A 26,609-nucleotide genomic window follows, 5' to 3' on the forward strand; every position below is an offset into this window, starting at 1 on the left:
TCCGAGGCCCTGTAATTGGAATGAGTACACTTTAAATCCTTTAACAAGGACCAATTGGAGGGCAAGTCTGGTGCCAGCAGCCGCGGTAATTCCAGCTCCAATAGCGTATATTAAAGTTGTTGCGGTTAAAACGTTCGTAGTTGAACTTGTGCTTCATACGGGTAGTACAACTTACATTTGTGGTTAGTACTATACCTTTATGTATGTAAGCGTATTACCGGTGGAGTTCTTATATGTGATTAAGTACTTGTATTTTTTCATATGTTCCTCCTATTTAAAAACCTGCATTAGTGCTCTTAAACGAGTGTTATTGTGGGCCGGTACAATTACTTTGAACAAATTAGAGTGCTTAAAGCAGGCTTCAAATGCCTGAATATTCTGTGCATGGGATAATGAAATAAGACCTCTGTTCTGCTTTCATTGGTTTTCAGATCAAGAGGTAATGATTAATAGAAGCAGTTTGGGGGCATTAGTATTACGACGCGAGAGGTGAAATTCTTGGACCGTCGTAAGACTAACTTAAGCGAAAGCATTTGCCAAAGATGTTTTCATTAATCAAGAACGAAAGTTAGAGGTTCGAAGGCGATCAGATACCGCCCTAGTTCTAACCATAAACGATGCCAGCTAGCAATTGGGTGTAGCTACTTTTATGGCTCTCTCAGTCGCTTCCCGGGAAACCAAAGCTTTTGGGCTCCGGGGGAAGTATGGTTGCAAAGCTGAAACTTAAAGGAATTGACGGAAGGGCACCACCAGGAGTGGAGCCTGCGGCTTAATTTGACTCAACACGGGAAAACTTACCAGGTCCGAACATAAGTGTGTAAGACAGATTGATAGCTCTTTCTCGAATCTATGGGTGGTGGTGCATGGCCGTTCTTAGTTCGTGGAGTGATTTGTCTGGTTAATTCCGATAACGAACGAGACTCAAATATATTAAATAGATATCTTCAGGATTATGGTGTTGAAGCTTATATAGCCTTCATTCATGGTGGGCAGTAAAATGTTTATTGTGTTTGAATGTGTTTATGTAAGTGGAGCCGTACCTGTTGGTTTGTCCCATTATAAGGACACTAGCTTCTTAAATGGACAAATTGCGTCTAGCAATAATGAGATTGAGCAATAACAGGTCTGTGATGCCCTTAGATGTCCTGGGCTGCACGCGCTACAATGAAAGTATCAACGTGTATTTCCTAGACCGAGAGGTCCGGGTAAACCGCTGAACCACTTTCATGCTTGGGATTGTGAACTGAAACTGTTCACATGAACTTGGAATTCCCAGTAAGTGTGAGTCATTAACTCGCATTGATTACGTCCCTGCCCTTTGTACACACCGCCCGTCGCTACTACCGATTGAATTATTTAGTGAGGTCTCCGGACGTGATCACTGTGACGCCTTGCGTGTTACGGTTGTTTCGCAAAAGTTGACCGAACTTGATTATTTAGAGGAAGTAAAAGTCGTAACAAGGTTTCCGTAGGTGAACCTGCGGAAGGATCATTATTGTATATAATATCTTTACCGTAAACAACAATAACTTGTTTTAATTATAAAATATATTTTTATAATATAACAAGATAAAATTGCCAAACAATTATATATTTATAAAAAAAAGAAGTTCAATGAAAATTTGGATTAAATTTTTTTATAAATAAAATCAAGCAAACAAGAATAATAATCAAGCAAATTAAATTGTATTATAATATATTCACAAATTTATGTTTATATATTATAATATGAAACTTGCGTGTATATGGACCATAATATACACGCGTTGCGAATATGTATTGTTCATCATAGTTATGGGCATACATTGGCTAATGCAACAACCTAAAATGTTGAATGTTGTACCTGGTTTACTTCAGGTTAATGTTTTATATAAAAAACGCAATATTATATCACATTAAAATTATATGAAATTGTAAATTATCCAAGTAATAAATGGTATAATATTGTTTATATAAAACTAAGACATTTCGCAGCATTTCGTTTTAGGTATAAAAAAAAGATTTATTGAAGGAATTGATATATGCCAGTAAAATGGTGTATTTTTAATTTCTTTCAATAAATTCATATTTGACAAATTGAAATAATAAATATAAAAACTCTAAGCGGTGGATCACTCGGCTCATGGGTCGATGAAGAACGCAGCAAACTGTGCGTCATCGTGTGAACTGCAGGACACATGAACATCGACATTTTGAACGCATATCGCAGTCCATGCTGTTATGGTACTTTAATTAATTTTTTAGTGCTGCTTGGACTACATATGGTTGAGGGTTGTAAGACTATGCTAATTAAGTTGTTTAGAAATTTGGTAATCAAATTTCTAAGCATATGGTATATTATTGGATAAAAATTTTAATTAAATATAATTATTATTTTTATTCATAATATTAAAATATCTATGGAAAACATTATCTCACATTATAAATAATTTGATTGTGAAAAACGAAGAAAAATATTTTCATTTTCAATCATATAATACTGAGGAATGTCTAGCATAAAAAATGTTTGAAATATTTTTCATCTAGAATTGTCTCTTATTAATGATTTAGTAAAATTGAAATCTTTTGTAAATGTTATTGTTCTTCGTTAAATTCGTTTAAAACTCATAACTAAATTAAAACTAATTAACGAAAAAAATTTTTATACGAATTCATTAAATGTTTCTCCATTATATAAATGTAAAGAATATATTGAAAAAAAAAATGTTATATACAACCTCAACTCATATGGGACTACCCCCTGAATTTAAGCATATTAATTAGGGGAGGAAAAGAAACTAACTAGGATTTTCTTAGTAGCGGCGAGCGAAAAGAAATCAGTTCAGCACTAAGTCACTTTGTCTATATGGCAAATGTGAGATGCAGTGTATGGAGCGTCAATATTCTAGTATGAGAAATTAACGATTTAAGTCCTTCTTAAATGAGGCCATTTACCCATAGAGGGTGCCAGGCCCGTATAACGTTAATGATTACTAGATGATGTTTCCAAAGAGTCGTGTTGCTTGATAGTGCAGCACTAAGTGGGTGGTAAACTCCATCTAAAACTAAATATAACCATGAGACCGATAGTAAACAAGTACCGTGAGGGAAAGTTGAAAAGAACTCTGAATAGAGAGTTAAATAGTACGTGAAACTGCTTAGAGGTTAAGCCCGATGAACCTGAATATCCATTATGGAAAATTCATCATTAAAATTGTAATATTTAAACAATATTATGATAATAGTGTGCATTTTTTCCATATAAGGACATTGTAATCTATTAGCATACAAAATTTATCATAAAATATGGCTTATAGTTTATTTAAATTAAAATGCTTGCGTTTTAACACAAAATAAATGTCATTAATTTGATAAAGTGCTGATAGATTTATATGATTACAGTGCGTTAATTTTTCGGAATTATATAATGGCATAATTATCAATGATTTTTGTGTTTATTATATGCACTTGTATGATTAACAATGCGAAAGATTCAGGATACCTTCGGGACCCGTCTTGAAACACGGACCAAGGAGTCTAACATATGTGCAAGTTATTGGGATATAAACCTAATAGCGTAATTAACTTGACTAATAATGGGATTAGTTTTTTAACTATTTATAGTTAATTAACACAATCCCGGGGCGTTCTATATAGTTATGTATAATGATATTTATATTATTTATGCCTCTAACTGGAACGTACCTTGAGCATATATGCTGTGACCCGAAAGATGGTGAACTATACTTGATCAGGTTGAAGTCAGGGGAAACCCTGATGGAAGACCGAAACAGTTCTGACGTGCAAATCGATTGTCAGAATTGAGTATAGGGGCGAAAGACCAATCGAACCATCTAGTAGCTGGTTCCTTCCGAAGTTTCCCTCAGGATAGCTGGTGCATTTTAATATTATATAAAATAATCTTATCTGGTAAAGCGAATGATTAGAGGCCTTAGGGTCGAAACGATCTTAACCTATTCTCAAACTTTAAATGGGTAAGAACCTTAACTTTCTTGATATGAAGTTTAAGGTTATGATATAATGTGCCCAGTGGGCCACTTTTTGGTAAGCAGAACTGGCGCTGTGGGATGAACCAAACGTAATGTTACGGTGCCCAAATTAACAACTCATGCAGATACCATGAAAGGCGTTGGTTGCTTAAAACAGCAGGACGGTGATCATGGAAGTCGAAATCCGCTAAGGAGTGTGTAACAACTCACCTGCCGAAGCAACTAGCCCTTAAAATGGATGGCGCTTAAGTTGTATACCTATACATTACCGCTAAAGTAGATGATTTATATTACTTGTAATATAAATTTTGAAACTTTAGTGAGTAGGAAGGTACAATGGTATGCGTAGAAGTGTTTGGCGTAAGCCTGCATGGAGCTGCCATTGGTACAGATCTTGGTGGTAGTAGCAAATAATCGAATGAGACCTTGGAGGACTGAAGTGGAGAAGGGTTTCGTGTGAACAGTGGTTGATCACGAGTTAGTCGGTCCTAAGTTCAAGGCGAAAGCCGAAAATTTTCAAGTAAAAAACTAATGACTAAATAAATATATATACAAGCCAAAAATAATATACTTGAATAATTTTGAACGAAAGGGAATACGGTTCCAATTCCGTAACCTGTTGAGTATCCGTTTGTTATTAAATATGGGCCTCGTGCTCATCCTGGCAACAGGGACGACCATAAAGAAGCCGTCGAGAGATATCGGAAGAGTTTTCTTTTCTGTTTTATAGCCGTACTACCATGGAAGTCTTTCGCAGAGAGATATGGTAGATGGGCTAGAAGAGCATGACATATACTGTTGTGTCGATATTTTCTCCTCGGACCTTGAAAATTTATGGTGGGGACACGCAAACTTCTCAACAGGCCGTACCAATATCCGCAGCTGGTCTCCAAGGTGAAGAGTCTCTAGTCGATAGAATAATGTAGGTAAGGGAAGTCGGCAAATTAGATCCGTAACTTCGGGATAAGGATTGGCTCTGAAGATTGAGATAGTCGGGCTTGATTGGGAAACAATAACATGGTTTATGTGCTCGTTCTGGGTAAATAGAGTGTCTATCATTTATGGTGGTTACTTGTTCCCCGGATAGTTTAGTTACGTAGCCAATTGTGGAACTTTCTTGCTAAAATTTTTAAGAATACTAATTGGCTCAAACCGATTAGTTCTTATTAATTATAACGATTATCAATTAACAATCAATTCAGAACTGGCACGGACTTGGGGAATCCGACTGTCTAATTAAAACAAAGCATTGTGATGGCCCTAGCGGGTGTTGACACAATGTGATTTCTGCCCAGTGCTCTGAATGTCAAAGTGAAGAAATTCAAGTAAGCGCGGGTCAACGGCGGGAGTAACTATGACTCTCTTAAGGTAGCCAAATGCCTCGTCATCTAATTAGTGACGCGCATGAATGGATTAACGAGATTCCTACTGTCCCTATCTACTATCTAGCGAAACCACAGCCAAGGGAACGGGCTTGGAATAATTAGCGGGGAAAGAAGACCCTTTTGAGCTTGACTCTAATCTGGCAGTGTAAGGAGACATAAGAGGTGTAGAATAAGTGGGAGATATTAGGCTTCGGTTTGATATCGCCAATGAAATACCACTACTCTTATTGTTTCCTTACTTACTTGATTAAATGGAACGTGTATCATTTCCTAGCCATTATACGGATATATTTATTATATCTTATGGTATTGGGTTTTGATGCAAGCTTCTTGATCAAAGTATCACGAGTTTGTTATATAATCGCAAACAAATTCTTTAATAAAACGATGCATTTATGTATTTTTGATTTGAAAATTTGGTATAACTCCAATTACTCAGGTATGATCCAATTCAAGGACATTGCCAGGTAGGGAGTTTGACTGGGGCGGTACATCTCTCAAATAATAACGGAGGTGTCCCAAGGCCAGCTCAGTGCGGACAGAAACCACACATAGAGCAAAAGGGCAAATGCTGACTTGATCTCGGTGTTCAGTACACACAGGGACAGCAAAAGCTCGGCCTATCGATCCTTTTGGTTTAAAGAGTTTTTAACAAGAGGTGTCAGAAAAGTTACCATAGGGATAACTGGCTTGTGGCGGCCAAGCGTTCATAGCGACGTCGCTTTTTGATCCTTCGATGTCGGCTCTTCCTATCATTGTGAAGCAAAATTCACCAAGCGTTGGATTGTTCACCCATGCAAGGGAACGTGAGCTGGGTTTAGACCGTCGTGAGACAGGTTAGTTTTACCCTACTAATGACAAAACGTTGTTGCGACAGCATTCCTGCGTAGTACGAGAGGAACCGCAGGTACGGACCAATGGCACAATACTTGTTCGAGCGAACAGTGGTATGACGCTACGTCCGTTGGATTATGCCTGAACGCCTCTAAGGTCGTATCCGTGCTGGACTGCAATGATAAATAAGGGGCAATTTGCATTGTATGGCTTCTAAACCATTTAAAGTTTATAATTCATTTTATAAACGACAATGGATGTGATGCCAATGTAATTTGTAACATAGTAAATTGGGAGGATCTTCGATCACCTGATGCCGCGCTAGTTACATATAAAAACATTATTTAATACAATGACAAAGCCTAGAATCAATTGTAAACGACTTTTGTAACAGGCAAGGTGTTGTAAGTGGTTGAGCAGCTGCCATACTGCGATCCACTGAAGCTTATCCTTTGCTTGATGATTCGATATTTAATAAAATAACGAAATGGAAAGAATATTATAATTATTAAATTTATTTTGATAATTATAATTTTGGATTTTTGGGGAATCCAAAGAAAAAGGTAGCCAAAAAGTACTCGTCATATTATTAGTGACGCATATAAGATCATGTCAAAGTAAAAGAAACAAAGTAATGTTTGAGATTAACTATGAATCCACTTTTACGGTAGCCAAATATTCCGTCATATTATTAGTGACGCATATAAGATCATGTCAAAGTAAAAGAAACAAAGTAATGTTTGAGATTAACTATGAATCCACTTTTACGGTAGCCAAATGTCCCGTCATATTATTAGTGACGCATATAAGATCATGTCAAAGTAAAAGAAACAAAGTAATGTTTGAGATTAACTATGAATCCACTTTTACCGTAGCCAAATATTCCGTCATATTATTAGTGACGCATATAAGATCATGTCAAAGTAAAAGAAACAAAGTAATGTTTGAGATTAACTATGAATCCACTTTTACGGTAGCCAAATGTTCCGTCATATTAGTGACGCATATAAGATCATGTCAAAGTAAAAGAAACAAAGTAATGTTTGAGATTAACTATGAATCCACTTTTACGGTAGCCAAATGTTCCGTCATATTATTAGTGACGCATATAAGATCATGTCAAAGTAAAAGAAACAAAGTAATGTTTGAGATTAACTATGAATCCACTTTTACGGTAGCCAAATGTTCCGTCATATTATTAGTGACGCATATAAGATCATGTCAAAGTAAAAGAAACAAAGTAATGTTTGAGATTAACTATGAATCCACTTTTACGGTAGCCAAATGTTCCGTCATATTATTAGTGACGCATATAAGATCATGTCAAAGTAAAAGAAACAAAGTAATGTTTGAGATTAACTATGAATCCACTTTTACGGTAGCCAAATGTCCCGTCATATTATTAGTGACGCATATAAGATCATGTCAAAGTAAAAGAAACAAAGTAATGTTTGAGATTAACTATGAATCCACTTTTACGGTAGCCAAATGTCCCGTCATATTATTAGTGACGCATATAAGATCATGTCAAAGTAAAAGAAACAAAGTAATGTTTGAGATTAACTATGAATCCACTTTTACCGTAGCCAAATATTCCGTCATATTATTAGTGACGCATATAAGATCATGTCAAAGTAAAAGAAACAAAGTAATGTTTGAGATTAACTATGAATCCACTTTTACGGTAGCCAAATGTCCCGTCATATTATTAGTGACGCATATAAGATCATGTCAAAGTAAAAGAAACAAAGTAATGTTTGAGATTAACTATGAATCCACTTTTACCGTAGCCAAATGTTCCGTCATATTATTAGTGACGCATATAAGATCATGTCAAAGTAAAAGAAACAAAGTAATGTTTGAGATTAACTATGAATCCACTTTTACGGTAGCCAAATGTTCCGTCATATTATTAGTGACGCATATAAGATCATGTCAAAGTAAAAGAAACAAAGTAATGTTTGAGATTAACTATGAATCCACTTTTACGGTAGCCAAATGTCCCGTCATATTATTAGTGACGCATATAAGATCATGTCAAAGTAAAAGAAACAAAGTAATGTTTGAGATTAACTATGAATCCACTTTTACCGTAGCCAAATATTCCGTCATATTATTAGTGACGCATATAAGATCATGTCAAAGTAAAAGAAACAAAGTAATGTTTGAGATTAACTATGAATCCACTTTTACGGTAGCCAAATGTCCCGTCATATTATTAGTGACGCATATAAGATCATGTCAAAGTAAAAGAAACAAAGTAATGTTTGAGATAACTATATATAAACCTCTTTACGGTAACCAAGAGTCTCGTCACATTAATAATAATAGTTAATGAATGTATAGCCATATAGATGATTGGTGACCGGTAATGAATAAAAAAAAAACCTATATTTAATATATCTATAAATAATACATATTATTTGCGGAATCGTTCATATAATATTATACTATGATATAATATTATTAAAATAGGTAATTAATTTATTATTACGATATAAGTCACCCTGACTAACAAAAGATTTTTTAAAATACACAATTGAATGGCGGGAGTAACTGTAACTTTTAAAGTGTAGTTCAATGCCTTGTTAATCAATTAGTAATGTTCATCAATAAATTAATCAAATTCCTACTGTCCCGAAGAATTGCTACTGGGATAAAATTAAATTAAACCAACGCGGCTGGTGCTCACACTAAACACTTTTTTTCCATTAAAAATCATTATAGGTAGGCAAGGCAGTTTTGCCGATCAAAGTATTCTTCAAAATATATGAAATTATGATATCCGATATATATATATATATATATATGATATCAATAATATAAATAAATTTACCATATACATATGAAAATCAGTATGAATATCAATTATATGAAGAAATATATATCATATGTATATAAAAAAGTATGAAATATACCTATAAACCTACCTATAAGTGGTTGCCGACTCAAGTATTGTTTAAAACATATGATATGCATATGATTTTGTCAATAATATTAATAAATTAATCATATACATATGAAAATCAGCATAAATATCAATTATATTAAGAAATATATCATATGTATATAAAAAAGTATGAAATATACCTATAAACTCTTAAGTAAATTGAGAGAAAGCCACATCTAGATAGGGTGTTCAAAAACTATTATAGGTAGGCAGTGGTTGCCGACCCAAGTATTGTTCAAAACATATGATATGCATATGATTTTGTCAATAATATTAATAAATTAACCATATACATATGAAAATCAGCATAAATATCAATTATATTAAGAAATATAACATATGTATATAAAAAAGTATGAAATATACCTATAAACTCTTAAGTAAATTGAGAAAAAGCCACAGTGTGGGCTCATCTAGTACTGAAAACACCCGATATCTAGATAGGGTGTTCAAAAACTATTATAGGTAGGCAGTGGTTGCCGACCCAAGTATTGTTCAAAACATATGATATGCATATGATTTTGTCAATAATATTAATAAATTAACCATATACATATGAAAATCAACATAAATATCAATTATATTAAGAAATATATCATATGTATATAAAAAAGTATGAAATATACCTATAAACTCTTAAGTAAATTAAGAGAAAGCCACAGTGTGGGCTCATCTAGTACAGAAAACACCCGATATCTAGATAGGGTGTTCAAAAACTATTATAGGTAGGCAGTGGTTGCCGACCCAAGTATTGTTCAAAACATATGATATGCATATGATTTTGTCAATAATATTAATAAATTAACCATATACATATGAAAATCAGCATAAATATCAATTATATTAAGAAATATATCATATGTATATAAAAAAGTATGAAATATACCTATAAACTCTTAAGTAAATTAAGAGAAAGCCACAGTGTGGGCTCATCTAGTACAGAAAACACCCGATATCTAGATAGGGTGTTCAAAAACTATTATAGGTAGGCAGTGGTTGCCGACCCAAGTATTGTTCAAAACATATGATATGCATATGATTTTGTCAATAATATTAATAAATTAACCATATACATATGAAAATCAGCATAAATATCAATTATATTAAGAAATATATCATATGTATATAAAAAAGTATGAAATATACCTATAAACTCTTAAGTAAATTAAGAGAAAGCCACAGTGTGGGCTCATCTAGTACAGAAAACACCCGATATCTAGATAGGGTGTTCAAAAACTATTATAGGTAGGCAGTGGTTGCCGACCCAAGTATTGTTCAAAACATATGATATGCATATGATTTTGTCAATAATATTAATAAATTAACCATATACATATGAAAATCAGCATAAATATCAATTATATTAAGAAATATATCATATGTATATAAAAAAGTATGAAATATACCTATAAACTCTTAAGTAAATTAAGAGAAAGCCACAGTGTGGGCTCATCTAGTACAGAAAACACCCGATATCTAGATAGGGTGTTCAAAAACTATTATAGGTAGGCAGTGGTTGCCGACCCAAGTATTGTTCAAAACATATGATATGCATATGATTTTGTCAATAATATAAATAAATTTACCATATACATATGAAAATCAGCATAAATATCAATTATATTAAGAAATATATCATATGTATATAAAAAAGTATGAAATATACCTATAAACTCTTAAGTAAATTAAGAGAAAGCCACAGTGTGGGCTCATCTAGTACAGAAAACACCCGATATCTAGATAGGGTGTTCAAAAACTATTATAGGTAGGCAGTGGTTGCCGACCCAAGTATTGTTCAAAACATATGATATGCATATGATTTTGTCAATAATATAAATAAATTTACCATATACATATGAAAATCAGCATAAATATAAATTATATGAAGAAGTAATTCATATGTATATAAAAAGTACTGAATTCAATATTCTCTTAAGTTATTATAGGAGAATAACTGTAGGGTGGGTGGCAAGCCCAATTGAAAATGCCCGATTTCAAGACATCGATGCAAAAAACTACTATAGGATGGTCAGTGGATGTCCATCTAGAATTGATATAAATCTATGTATATAATATGATTTAGTCAATGTTGACAATATATATTATAATATTATCCGTATAAATTTGTTTCTTTATTCTTTTTGAATACGAGACTTGGCTGAGCGGACTAATATTATTAAAACTCAAGATAATAACGTTGAAACGTGCGCCAAGGTTATATATGTATATATATAATAACAATTGGTTTCCAATTATTATCGTTAATTTTTGGTGGCAGGCTAATATAATGTATATTAAATTAGTACCTGCCTTAAAATCGGACGCACTATATCGTTTGCCGGTATAGTGAGTTCAAATAAAATAATAATATTTTTTAATAATATTATTATTAAATAAATACTTATTTTTCATATGCGCTCGGTTTTATATTATATATCATTCGAGAGTTATATGGAAAAATGTTAAATTTTAAATTTAACATCAAAATACAAATGATTTAATTCAATATTTATATTGATTAAACAAAAATTGCAAATGTGTGGATACATAAATAATTATGTATGTTGAAATAAAATGATATTTTAGAATAAAATATTGTACATATAATAAAATTATAGTAGCAAATATATATTAAATAAAAATTATGTTATAAAATTATACATACATACGTATATTTATATATATGATGTAATGAATAATTCTTATAACATCTAAAACTTGTTATATTAGTGGCGAAACAAGTATAAAACAAAACATAAAAGAAGGATTACGAATGCTATACAAGTTTTGGCCGTAATCAAATTCAAAAAATAGAATATTAAAATAATAGATCTATAATATTTATATTGCATTATTTCTATTCGAAAATATGAATGAAATATGTAAAGAAAAACATTATTCTGGTTGATCCTGCCAGTAGTTATATGCTTGTCTCAAAGATTAAGCCATGCATGTCTAAGTACACACGAATTAAAAGTGAAACCGCAAAAGGCTCATTATATCAGTTATGGTTCCTTAGATCGTTAACAGTTACTTGGATAACTGTGGTAATTCTAGAGCTAATACATGCAATTAAAACATGAACCTTTATGGGACATGTGCTTTTATTAGGCTAAAACCAAGCGATCGCAAGATCGTTATATTGGTTGAACTCTAGATAACATGCAGATCGTATGGTCATGTACCGACGACAGATCTTTCAAATGTCTGCCCTATCAACTTTTTGATGGTAGTATCTAGGACTACCATGGTTGCAACGGGTAACGGGGAATCAGGGTTCGATTCCGGAGAGGGAGCCTGAGAAACGGCTACCACATCTAAGGAAGGCAGCAGGCGCGTAAATTACCCACTCCCAGCTCGGGGAGGTAGTGACGAAAAATAACAATACAGGACTCATATCCGAGGCCCTGTAATTGGAATGAGTACACTTTAAATCCTTTAACAAGGACCAATTGGAGGGCAAGTCTGGTGCCAGCAGCCGCGGTAATTCCAGCTCCAATAGCGTATATTAAAGTTGTTGCGGTTAAAACGTTCGTAGTTGAACTTGTGCTTCATACGGGTAGTACAACTTACATTTGTGGTTAGTACTATACCTTTATGTATGTAAGCGTATTACCGGTGGAGTTCTTATATGTGATTAAGTACTTGTATTTTTTCATATGTTCCTCCTATTTAAAAACCTGCATTAGTGCTCTTAAACGAGTGTTATTGTGGGCCGGTACAATTACTTTGAACAAATTAGAGTGCTTAAAGCAGGCTTCAAATGCCTGAATATTCTGTGCATGGGATAATGAAATAAGACCTCTGTTCTGCTTTCATTGGTTTTCAGATCAAGAGGTAATGATTAATAGAAGCAGTTTGGGGGCATTAGTATTACGACGCGAGAGGTGAAATTCTTGGACCGTCGTAAGACTAACTTAAGCGAAAGCATTTGCCAAAGATGTTTTCATTAATCAAGAACGAAAGTTAGAGGTTCGAAGGCGATCAGATACCGCCCTAGTTCTAACCATAAACGATGCCAGCTAGCAATTGGGTGTAGCTACTTTTATGGCTCTCTCAGTCGCTTCCCGGGAAACCAAAGCTTTTGGGCTCCGGGGGAAGTATGGTTGCAAAGCTGAAACTTAAAGGAATTGACGGAAGGGCACCACCAGGAGTGGAGCCTGCGGCTTAATTTGACTCAACACGGGAAAACTTACCAGGTCCGAACATAAGTGTGTAAGACAGATTGATAGCTCTTTCTCGAATCTATGGGTGGTGGTGCATGGCCGTTCTTAGTTCGTGGAGTGATTTGTCTGGTTAATTCCGATAACGAACGAGACTCAAATATATTAAATAGATATCTTCAGGATTATGGTGTTGAAGCTTATATAGCCTTCATTCATGGTGGGCAGTAAAATGTTTATTGTGTTTGAATGTGTTTATGTAAGTGGAGCCGTACCTGTTGGTTTGTCCCATTATAAGGACACTAGCTTCTTAAATGGACAAATTGCGTCTAGCAATAATGAGATTGAGCAATAACAGGTCTGTGATGCCCTTAGATGTCCTGGGCTGCACGCGCTACAATGAAAGTATCAACGTGTATTTCCTAGACCGAGAGGTCCGGGTAAACCGCTGAACCACTTTCATGCTTGGGATTGTGAACTGAAACTGTTCACATGAACTTGGAATTCCCAGTAAGTGTGAGTCATTAACTCGCATTGATTACGTCCCTGCCCTTTGTACACACCGCCCGTCGCTACTACCGATTGAATTATTTAGTGAGGTCTCCGGACGTGATCACTGTGACGCCTTGCGTGTTACGGTTGTTTCGCAAAAGTTGACCGAACTTGATTATTTAGAGGAAGTAAAAGTCGTAACAAGGTTTCCGTAGGTGAACCTGCGGAAGGATCATTATTGTATATAATATCTTTACCGTAAACAACAATAACTTGTTTTAATTATAAAATATATTTTTATAATATAACAAGATAAAATTGCCAAACAATTATATATTTATAAAAAAAGAAGTTCAATGAAAATTTGGATTAAATTTTTTTATAAATAAAATCAAGCAAACAAGAATAATAATCAAGCAAATTAAATTGTATTATAATATATTCACAAATTTATGTTTATATATTATAATATGAAACTTGCGTGTATATGGACCATAATATACACGCGTTGCGAATATGTATTGTTCATCATAGTTATGGGCATACATTGGCTAATGCAACAACCTAAAATGTTGAATGTTGTACCTGGTTTACTTCAGGTTAATGTTTTATATAAAAAACGCAATATTATATCACATTAAAATTATATGAAATTGTAAATTATCCAAGTAATAAATGGTATAATATTGTTTATATAAAACTAAGACATTTCGCAGCATTTCGTTTTAGGTATAAAAAAAAGATTTATTGAAGGAATTGATATATGCCAGTAAAATGGTGTATTTTTAATTTCTTTCAATAAATTCATATTTGACAAATTGAAATAATAAATATAAAAACTCTAAGCGGTGGATCACTCGGCTCATGGGTCGATGAAGAACGCAGCAAACTGTGCGTCATCGTGTGAACTGCAGGACACATGAACATCGACATTTTGAACGCATATCGCAGTCCATGCTGTTATGGTACTTTAATTAATTTTTTAGTGCTGCTTGGACTACATATGGTTGAGGGTTGTAAGACTATGCTAATTAAGTTGTTTAGAAATTTGGTAATCAAATTTCTAAGCATATGGTATATTATTGGATAAAAATTTTAATTAAATATAATTATTATTTTTATTCATAATATTAAAATATCTATGGAAAACATTATCTCACATTATAAATAATTTGATTGTGAAAAACGAAGAAAAATATTTTCATTTTCAATCATATAATACTGAGGAATGTCTAGCATAAAAAATGTTTGAAATATTTTTCATCTAGAATTGTCTCTTATTAATGATTTAGTAAAATTGAAATCTTTTGTAAATGTTATTGTTCTTCGTTAAATTCGTTTAAAACTCATAACTAAATTAAAACTAATTAACGAAAAAAATTTTTATACGAATTCATTAAATGTTTCTCCATTATATAAATGTAAAGAATATATTGAAAAAAAAAATGTTATATACAACCTCAACTCATATGGGACTACCCCCTGAATTTAAGCATATTAATTAGGGGAGGAAAAGAAACTAACTAGGATTTTCTTAGTAGCGGCGAGCGAAAAGAAATCAGTTCAGCACTAAGTCACTTTGTCTATATGGCAAATGTGAGATGCAGTGTATGGAGCGTCAATATTCTAGTATGAGAAATTAACGATTTAAGTCCTTCTTAAATGAGGCCATTTACCCATAGAGGGTGCCAGGCCCGTATAACGTTAATGATTACTAGATGATGTTTCCAAAGAGTCGTGTTGCTTGATAGTGCAGCACTAAGTGGGTGGTAAACTCCATCTAAAACTAAATATAACCATGAGACCGATAGTAAACAAGTACCGTGAGGGAAAGTTGAAAAGAACTCTGAATAGAGAGTTAAATAGTACGTGAAACTGCTTAGAGGTTAAGCCCGATGAACCTGAATATCCATTATGGAAAATTCATCATTAAAATTGTAATATTTAAACAATATTATGATAATAGTGTGCATTTTTTCCATATAAGGACATTGTAATCTATTAGCATACAAAATTTATCATAAAATATGGCTTATAGTTTATTTAAATTAAAATGCTTGCGTTTTAACACAAAATAAATGTCATTAATTTGATAAAGTGCTGATAGATTTATATGATTACAGTGCGTTAATTTTTCGGAATTATATAATGGCATAATTATCAATGATTTTTGTGTTTATTATATGCACTTGTATGATTAACAATGCGAAAGATTCAGGATACCTTCGGGACCCGTCTTGAAACACGGACCAAGGAGTCTAACATATGTGCAAGTTATTGGGATATAAACCTAATAGCGTAATTAACTTGACTAATAATGGGATTAGTTTTTTAACTATTTATAGTTAATTAACACAATCCCGGGGCGTTCTATATAGTTATGTATAATGATATTTATATTATTTATGCCTCTAACTGGAACGTACCTTGAGCATATATGCTGTGACCCGAAAGATGGTGAACTATACTTGATCAGGTTGAAGTCAGGGGAAACCCTGATGGAAGACCGAAACAGTTCTGACGTGCAAATCGATTGTCAGAATTGAGTATAGGGGCGAAAGACCAATCGAACCATCTAGTAGCTGGTTCCTTCCGAAGTTTCCCTCAGGATAGCTGGTGCATTTTAATATTATATAAAATAATCTTATCTGGTAAAGCGAATGATTAGAGGCCTTAGGGTCGAAACGATCTTAACCTATTCTCAAACTTTAAATGGGTAAGAACCTTAACTTTCTTGATATGAAGTTTAAGGTTATGATATAATGTGCCCAGTGGGCCACTTTTGGTAAGCAGAACTGGCGCTGTGGGATGAACCAAACGTAATGTTACGGTGCCCAAATTAACAACTCATGCAGATACCATGAAAGGCGTTGGTTGCTTAAAACAGCAGGACGGTGATCATGGAAGTCGAAATCCGCTAAGGAGTGTGTAACAACTCACCTGCCGAAGCAACTAGCCCTTAAAATGGATGGCGCTTAAGTTGTATACCTATACATTACCGCTAAAGTAGATGATTTATATTACTTGTAATATAAATTTTGAAACTTTAGTGAGTAGGAAGGTACAATGGTATGCGTAGAAGTGTTTGGCGTAAGCCTGCATGGAGCTGCCATTGGTACAGATCTTGGTGGTAGTAGCAAATAATCGAATGAGACCTTGGAGGACTGAAGTGGAGAAGGGTTTCGTGTGAACAGTGGTTGATCACGAGTTAGTCGGTCCTAAGTTCAAGGCGAAAGCCGAAAATTTTCAAGTAAAAAACTAATGACTAAATAAATATATATACAAGCCAAAAATAATATACTTGAATAATTTTGAACGAAAGGGAATACGGTTCCAATTCCGTAACCTGTTGAGTATCCGTTTGTTATTAAATATGGGCCTCGTGCTCATCCTGGCAACAGGAACGACCATAAAGAAGCCGTCGAGAGATATCGGAAGAGTTTTCTTTTCTGTTTTATAGCCGTACTACCATGGAAGTCTTTCGCAGAGAGATATGGTAGATGGGCTAGAAGAGCATGACATATACTGTTGTGTCGATATTTTCTCCTCGGACCTTGAAAATTTATGGTGGGGACACGCAAACTTCTCAACAGGCCGTACCAATATCCGCAGCTGGTCTCCAAGGTGAAGAGTCTCTAGTCGATAGAATAATGTAGGTAAGGGAAGTCGGCAAATTAGATCCGTAACTTCGGGATAAGGATTGGCTCTGAAGATTGAGATAGTCGGGCTTGATTGGGAAACAATAACATGGTTTATGTGCTCGTTCTGGGTAAATAGAGTGTCTATCATTTATGGTGGTTACTTGTTCCCCGGATAGTTTAGTTACGTAGCCAATTGTGGAACTTTCTTGCTAAAATTTTTAAGAATACTAATTGGCTCAAACCGATTAGTTCTTATTAATTATAACGATTATCAATTAACAATCAATTCAGAACTGGCACGGACTTGGGGAATCCGACTGTCTAATTAAAACAAAGCATTGTGATGGCCCTAGCGGGTGTTGACACAATGTGATTTCTGCCCAGTGCTCTGAATGTCAAAGTGAAGAAATTCAAGTAAGCGCGGGTCAACGGCGGGAGTAACTATGACTCTCTTAAGGTAGCCAAATGCCTCGTCATCTAATTAGTGACGCGCATGAATGGATTAACGAGATTCCTACTGTCCCTATCTACTATCTAGCGAAACCACAGCCAAGGGAACGGGCTTGGAATAATTAGCGGGGAAAGAAGACCCTTTTGAGCTTGACTCTAATCTGGCAGTGTAAGGAGACATAAGAGGTGTAGAATAAGTGGGAGATATTAGGCTTCGGTTTGATATCGCCAATGAAATACCACTACTCTTATTGTTTCCTTACTTACTTGATTAAATGGAACGTGTATCATTTCCTAGCCATTATACGGATATATTTATTATATCTTATGGTATTGGGTTTTGATGCAAGCTTCTTGATCAAAGTATCACGAGTTTGTTATATAATCGCAAACAAATTCTTTAATAAAACGATGCATTTATGTATTTTTGATTTGAAAATTTGGTATAACTCCAATTACTCAGGTATGATCCAATTCAAGGACATTGCCAGGTAGGGAGTTTGACTGGGGCGGTACATCTCTCAAATAATAACGGAGGTGTCCCAAGGCCAGCTCAGTGCGGACAGAAACCACACATAGAGCAAAAGGGCAAATGCTGACTTGATCTCGGTGTTCAGTACACACAGGGACAGCAAAAGCTCGGCCTATCGATCCTTTTGGTTTAAAGAGTTTTTAACAAGAGGTGTCAGAAAAGTTACCATAGGGATAACTGGCTTGTGGCGGCCAAGCGTTCATAGCGACGTCGCTTTTTGATCCTTCGATGTCGGCTCTTCCTATCATTGTGAAGCAAAATTCACCAAGCGTTGGATTGTTCACCCATGCAAGGGAACGTGAGCTGGGTTTAGACCGTCGTGAGACAGGTTAGTTTTACCCTACTAATGACAAAACGTTGTTGCGACAGCATTCCTGCGTAGTACGAGAGGAACCGCAGGTACGGACCAATGGCACAATACTTGTTCGAGCGAACAGTGGTATGACGCTACGTCCGTTGGATTATGCCTGAACGCCTCTAAGGTCGTATCCGTGCTGGACTGCAATGATAAATAAGGGGCAATTTGCATTGTATGGCTTCTAAACCATTTAAAGTTTATAATTCATTTTATAAACGACAATGGATGTGATGCCAATGTAATTTGTAACATAGTAAATTGGGAGGATCTTCGATCACCTGATGCCGCGCTAGTTACATATAAAAACATTATTTAATACAATGACAAAGCCTAGAATCAATTGTAAACGACTTTTGTAACAGGCAAGGTGTTGTAAGTGGTTGAGCAGCTGCCATACTGCGATCCACTGAAGCTTATCCTTTGCTTGATGATTCGATATTTAATAAAATAACGAAATGGAAAGAATATTATAATTATTAAATTTATTTTGATAATTATAATTTTGGATTTTTGGGGAATCCAAAGAAAAAGGTAGCCAAAAAGTACTCGTCATATTATTAGTGACGCATATAAGATCATGTCAAAGTAAAAGAAACAAAGTAATGTTTGAGATTAACTATGAATCCACTTTTACGGTAGCCAAATATTCCGTCATATTATTAGTGACGCATATAAGATCATGTCAAAGTAAAAGAAACAAAGTAATGTTTGAGATTAACTATGAATCCACTTTTACGGTAGCCAAATGTCCCGTCATATTATTAGTGACGCATATAAGATCATGTCAAAGTAAAAGAAACAAAGTAATGTTTGAGATTAACTATGAATCCACTTTTACCGTAGCCAAATATTCCGTCATATTATTAGTGACGCATATAAGATCATGTCAAAGTAAAAGAAACAAAGTAATGTTTGAGATTAACTATGAATCCACTTTTACGGTAGCCAAATGTTCCGTCATATTAGTGACGCATATAAGATCATGTCAAAGTAAAAGAAACAAAGTAATGTTTGAGATTAACTATGAATCCACTTTTACGGTAGCCAAATGTTCCGTCATATTATTAGTGACGCATATAAGATCATGTCAAAGTAAAAGAAACAAAGTAATGTTTGAGATTAACTATGAATCCACTTTTACGGTAGCCAAATGTTCCGTCATATTATTAGTGACGCATATAAGATCATGTCAAAGTAAAAGAAACAAAGTAATGTTTGAGATTAACTATGAATCCACTTTTACGGTAGCCAAATGTTCCGTCATATTATTAGTGACGCATATAAGATCATGTCAAAGTAAAAGAAACAAAGTAATGTTTGAGATTAACTATGAATCCACTTTTACGGTAGCCAAATGTCCCGTCATATTATTAGTGACGCATATAAGATCATGTCAAAGTAAAAGAAACAAAGTAATGTTTGAGATTAACTATGAATCCACTTTTACGGTAGCCAAATGTCCCGTCATATTATTAGTGACGCATATAAGATCATGTCAAAGTAAAAGAAACAAAGTAATGTTTGAGATTAACTATGAATCCACTTTTACCGTAGCCAAATATTCCGTCATATTATTAGTGACGCATATAAGATCATGTCAAAGTAAAAGAAACAAAGTAATGTTTGAGATTAACTATGAATCCACTTTTACGGTAGCCAAATGTCCCGTCATATTATTAGTGACGCATATAAGATCATGTCAAAGTAAAAGAAACAAAGTAATGTTTGAGATTAACTATGAATCCACTTTTACCGTAGCCAAATGTTCCGTCATATTATTAGTGACGCATATAAGATCATGTCAAAGTAAAAGAAACAAAGTAATGTTTGAGATTAACTATGAATCCACTTTTACGGTAGCCAAATGTTCCGTCATATTATTAGTGACGCATATAAGATCATGTCAAAGTAAAAGAAACAAAGTAATGTTTGAGATTAACTATGAATCCACTTTTACGGTAGCCAAATGTCCCGTCATATTATTAGTGACGCATATAAGATCATGTCAAAGTAAAAGAAACAAAGTAATGTTTGAGATTAACTATGAATCCACTTTTACCGTAGCCAAATATTCCGTCATATTATTAGTGACGCATATAAGATCATGTCAAAGTAAAAGAAACAAAGTAATGTTTGAGATTAACTATGAATCCACTTTTACGGTAGCCAAATGTCCCGTCATATTATTAGTGACGCATATAAGATCATGTCAAAGTAAAAGAAACAAAGTAATGTTTGAGATAACTATATATAAACCTCTTTACGGTAACCAAGAGTCTCGTCACATTAATAATAATAGTTAATGAATGTATAGCCATATAGATGATTGGTGACCGGTAATGAATAAAAAAAAAACCTATATTTAATATATCTATAAATAATACATATTATTTGCGGAATCGTTCATATAATATTATACTATGATATAATATTATTAAAATAGGTAATTAATTTATTATTACGATATAAGTCACCCTGACTAACAAAAGATTTTTTAAAATACACAATTGAATGGCGGGAGTAACTGTAACTTTTAAAGTGTAGTTCAATGCCTTGTTAATCAATTAGTAATGTTCATCAATAAATTAATCAAATTCCTACTGTCCCGAAGAATTGCTACTGGGATAAAATTAAATTAAACCAACGCGGCTGGTGCTCACACTAAACACTTTTTTTCCATTAAAAATCATTATAGGTAGGCAAGGCAGTTTTGCCGATCAAAGTATTCTTCAAAATATATGAAATTATGATATCCGATATATATATATATATATATATGATATCAATAATATAAATAAATTTACCATATACATATGAAAATCAGTATGAATATCAATTATATGAAGAAATATATATCATATGTATATAAAAAAGTATGAAATATACCTATAAACCTACCTATAAGTGGTTGCCGACTCAAGTATTGTTTAAAACATATGATATGCATATGATTTTGTCAATAATATTAATAAATTAATCATATACATATGAAAATCAGCATAAATATCAATTATATTAAGAAATATATCATATGTATATAAAAAAGTATGAAATATACCTATAAACTCTTAAGTAAATTGAGAAAAAGCCACAGTGTGGGCTCATCTAGTACTGAAAACACCCGATATCTAGATAGGGTGTTCAAAAACTATTATAGGTAGGCAGTGGTTGCCGACCCAAGTATTGTTCAAAACATATGATATGCATATGATTTTGTCAATAATATTAATAAATTAACCATATACATATGAAAATCAGCATAAATATCAATTATATTAAGAAATATAACATATGTATATAAAAAAGTATGAAATATACCTATAAACTCTTAAGTAAATTGAGAAAAAGCCACAGTGTGGGCTCATCTAGTACTGAAAACACCCGATATCTAGATAGGGTGTTCAAAAACTATTATAGGTAGGCAGTGGTTGCCGACCCAAGTATTGTTCAAAACATATGATATGCATATGATTTTGTCAATAATATTAATAAATTAACCATATACATATGAAAATCAACATAAATATCAATTATATTAAGAAATATATCATATGTATATAAAAAAGTATGAAATATACCTATAAACTCTTAAGTAAATTAAGAGAAAGCCACAGTGTGGGCTCATCTAGTACAGAAAACACCCGATATCTAGATAGGGTGTTCAAAAACTATTATAGGTAGGCAGTGGTTGCCGACCCAAGTATTGTTCAAAACATATGATATGCATATGATTTTGTCAATAATATTAATAAATTAACCATATACATATGAAAATCAACATAAATATCAATTATATTAAGAAATATATCATATGTATATAAAAAAGTATGAAATATACCTATAAACTCTTAAGTAAATTAAGAGAAAGCCACAGTGTGGGCTCATCTAGTACAGAAAACACCCGATATCTAGATAGGGTGTTCAAAAACTATTATAGGTAGGCAGTGGTTGCCGACCCAAGTATTGTTCAAAACATATGATATGCATATGATTTTGTCAATAATATTAATAAATTAACCATATACATATGAAAATCAGCATAAATATCAATTATATTAAGAAATATATCATATGTATATAAAAAAGTATGAAATATACCTATAAACTCTTAAGTAAATTAAGAGAAAGCCACAGTGTGGGCTCATCTAGTACAGAAAACACCCGATATCTAGATAGGGTGTTCAAAAACTATTATAGGTAGGCAGTGGTTGCCGACCCAAGTATTGTTCAAAACATATGATATGCATATGATTTTGTCAATAATATAAATAAATTTACCATATACATATGAAAATCAGCATAAATATCAATTATATTAAGAAATATATCATATGTATATAAAAAAGTATGAAATATACCTATAAACTCTTAAGTAAATTAAGAGAAAGCCACAGTGTGGGCTCATCTAGTACAGAAAACACCCGATATCTAGATAGGGTGTTCAAAAACTATTATAGGTAGGCAGTGGTTGCCGACCCAAGTATTGTTCAAAACATATGATATGCATATGATTTTGTCAATAATATAAATAAATTTACCATATACATATGAAAATCAGCATAAATATAAATTATATGAAGAAGTAATTCATATGTATATAAAAAGTACTGAATTCAATATTCTCTTAAGTTATTATAGGAGAATAACTGTAGGGTGGGTGGCAAGCCCAATTGAAAATGCCCGATTTCAAGACATCGATGCAAAAAACTACTATAGGATGGTCAGTGGATGTCCATCTAGAATTGATATAAATCTATGTATATAATATGATTTAGTCAATGTTGACAATATATATTATAATATTATCCGTATAAATTTGTTTCTTTATTCTTTTTGAATACGAGACTTGGCTGAGCGGACTAATATTATTAAAACTCAAGATAATAACGTTGAAACGTGCGCCAAGGTTATATATGTATATATATAATAACAATTGGTTTCCAATTATTATCGTTAATTTTTGGTGGCAGGCTAATATAATGTATATTAAATTAGTACCTGCCTTAAAATCGGACGCACTATATCGTTTGCCGGTATAGTGAGTTCAAATAAAATAATAATATTTTTTAATAATATTATTATTAAATAAATACTTATTTTTCATATGCGCTCGGTTTTATATTATATATCATTCGAGAGTTATATGGAAAAATGTTAAATTTTAAATTTAACATCAAAATACAAATGATTTAATTCAATATTTATATTGATTAAACAAAAATTGCAAATGTGTGGATACATAAATAATTATGTATGTTGAAATAAAATGATATTTTAGAATAAAATATTGTACATATAATAAAATTATAGTAGCAAATATATATTAAATAAAAATTATGTTATAAAATTATACATACATACGTATATTTATATATATGATGTAATGAATAATTCTTATAACATCTAAAACTTGTTATATTAGTGGCGAAACAAGTATAAAACAAAACATAAAAGAAGGATTACGAATGCTATACAAGTTTTGGCCGTAATCAAATTCAAAAAATAGAATATTAAAATAATAGATCTATAATATTTATATTGCATTATTTCTATTCGAAAATATGAATGAAATATGTAAAGAAAAACATTATTCTGGTTGATCCTGCCAGTAGTTATATGCTTGTCTCAAAGATTAAGCCATGCATGTCTAAGTACACACGAATTAAAAGTGAAACCGCAAAAGGCTCATTATATCAGTTATGGTTCCTTAGATCGTTAACAGTTACTTGGATAACTGTGGTAATTCTAGAGCTAATACATGCAATTAAAACATGAACCTTTATGGGACATGTGCTTTTATTAGGCTAAAACCAAGCGATCGCAAGATCGTTATATTGGTTGAACTCTAGATAACATGCAGATCGTATGGTCATGTACCGACGACAGATCTTTCAAATGTCTGCCCTATCAACTTTTGATGGTAGTATCTAGGACTACCATGGTTGCAACGGGTAACGGGGAATCAGGGTTCGATTCCGGAGAGGGAGCCTGAGAAACGGCTACCACATCTAAGGAAGGCAGCAGGCGCGTAAATTACCCACTCCCAGCTCGGGGAGGTAGTGACGAAAAATAACAATACAGGACTCATATCCGAGGCCCTGTAATTGGAATGAGTACACTTTAAATCCTTTAACAAGGACCAATTGGAGGGCAAGTCTGGTGCCAGCAGCCGCGGTAATTCCAGCTCCAATAGCGTATATTAAAGTTGTTGCGGTTAAAACGTTCGTAGTTGAACTTGTGCTTCATACGGGTAGTACAACTTACATTTGTGGTTAGTACTATACCTTTATGTATGTAAGCGTATTACCGGTGGAGTTCTTATATGTGATTAAGTACTTGTATTTTTTCATATGTTCCTCCTATTTAAAAACCTGCATTAGTGCTCTTAAACGAGTGTTATTGTGGGCCGGTACAATTACTTTGAACAAATTAGAGTGCTTAAAGCAGGCTTCAAATGCCTGAATATTCTGTGCATGGGATAATGAAATAAGACCTCTGTTCTGCTTTCATTGGTTTTCAGATCAAGAGGTAATGATTAATAGAAGCAGTTTGGGGGCATTAGTATTACGACGCGAGAGGTGAAATTCTTGGACCGTCGTAAGACTAACTTAAGCGAAAGCATTTGCCAAAGATGTTTTCATTAATCAAGAACGAAAGTTAGAGGTTCGAAGGCGATCAGATACCGCCCTAGTTCTAACCATAAACGATGCCAGCTAGCAATTGGGTGTAGCTACTTTTATGGCTCTCTCAGTCGCTTCCCGGGAAACCAAAGCTTTTGGGCTCCGGGGGAAGTATGGTTGCAAAGCTGAAACTTAAAGGAATTGACGGAAGGGCACCACCAGGAGTGGAGCCTGCGGCTTAATTTGACTCAACACGGGAAAACTTACCAGGTCCGAACATAAGTGTGTAAGACAGATTGATAGCTCTTTCTCGAATCTATGGGTGGTGGTGCATGGCCGTTCTTAGTTCGTGGAGTGATTTGTCTGGTTAATTCCGATAACGAACGAGACTCAAATATATTAAATAGATATCTTCAGGATTATGGTGTTGAAGCTTATATAGCCTTCATTCATGGTGGGCAGTAAAATGTTTATTGTGTTTGAATGTGTTTATGTAAGTGGAGCCGTACCTGTTGGTTTGTCCCATTATAAGGACACTAGCTTCTTAAATGGACAAATTGCGTCTAGCAATAATGAGATTGAGCAATAACAGGTCTGTGATGCCCTTAGATGTCCTGGGCTGCACGCGCGCTACAATGAAAGTATCAACGTGTATTTCCTAGACCGAGAGGTCCGGGTAAACCGCTGAACCACTTTCATGCTTGGGATTGTGAACTGAAACTGTTCACATGAACTTGGAATTCCCAGTAAGTGTGAGTCATTAACTCGCATTGATTACGTCCCTGCCCTTTGTACACACCGCCCGTCGCTACTACCGATTGAATTATTTAGTGAGGTCTCCGGACGTGATCACTGTGACGCCTTGCGTGTTACGGTTGTTTCGCAAAAGTTGACCGAACTTGATTATTTAGAGGAAGTAAAAGTCGTAACAAGGTTTCCGTAGGTGAACCTGCGGAAGGATCATTATTGTATATAATATCTTTACCGTAAACAACAATAACTTGTTTTAATTATAAAATATATTTTTATAATATAACAAGATAAAATTGCCAAACAATTATATATTTATAAAAAAAGAAGTTCAATGAAAATTTGGATTAAATTTTTTTATAAATAAAATCAAGCAAACAAGAATAATAATCAAGCAAATTAAATTGTATTATAATATATTCACAAATTTATGTTTATATATTAT

General features: G+C 33.5%; 6 non-coding genes across 6 annotated transcripts; all 6 read left to right on the forward strand.

Annotated features, from left to right (window-relative positions):
• The first annotated feature begins 2,095 nt into the window (after window positions 1-2,095).
• Window positions 2,096-2,275, forward strand: LOC122319837. Its single transcript, XR_006245360.1, has one exon. It is a non-coding gene; the product is annotated as a 5.8S ribosomal RNA (ribosomal RNA).
• A 438-nt stretch (window positions 2,276-2,713) lies between these two features.
• On the forward strand, window positions 2,714-6,676 carry LOC122319838. Its single transcript, XR_006245361.1, has one exon. It is a non-coding gene; the product is annotated as a large subunit ribosomal RNA (ribosomal RNA).
• A 5,379-nt stretch (window positions 6,677-12,055) lies between these two features.
• On the forward strand, window positions 12,056-14,051 carry LOC122319835. The gene has a single exon (XR_006245358.1). It is a non-coding gene; the product is annotated as a small subunit ribosomal RNA (ribosomal RNA).
• Window positions 14,052-14,650: 599 nt separating this feature from the next.
• LOC122319844 lies at window positions 14,651-14,830 on the forward strand. The gene has a single exon (XR_006245362.1). It is a non-coding gene; the product is annotated as a 5.8S ribosomal RNA (ribosomal RNA).
• Window positions 14,831-15,268: 438 nt separating this feature from the next.
• Window positions 15,269-19,230, forward strand: LOC122319836. Its single transcript, XR_006245359.1, has one exon. It is a non-coding gene; the product is annotated as a large subunit ribosomal RNA (ribosomal RNA).
• Window positions 19,231-24,383: 5,153 nt separating this feature from the next.
• On the forward strand, window positions 24,384-26,380 carry LOC122319830. Its single transcript, XR_006245353.1, has one exon. It is a non-coding gene; the product is annotated as a small subunit ribosomal RNA (ribosomal RNA).
• Window positions 26,381-26,609: the final 229 nt, after the last annotated feature.

Source organism: Drosophila ficusphila, unplaced genomic scaffold (genome assembly GCF_018152265.1).
Source record: "Drosophila ficusphila isolate 14025-0441.05 unplaced genomic scaffold, ASM1815226v1 contig_228, whole genome shotgun sequence".
In the NCBI taxonomy this organism is placed as follows: Eukaryota; Metazoa; Arthropoda; class Insecta; order Diptera; family Drosophilidae; genus Drosophila; species Drosophila ficusphila.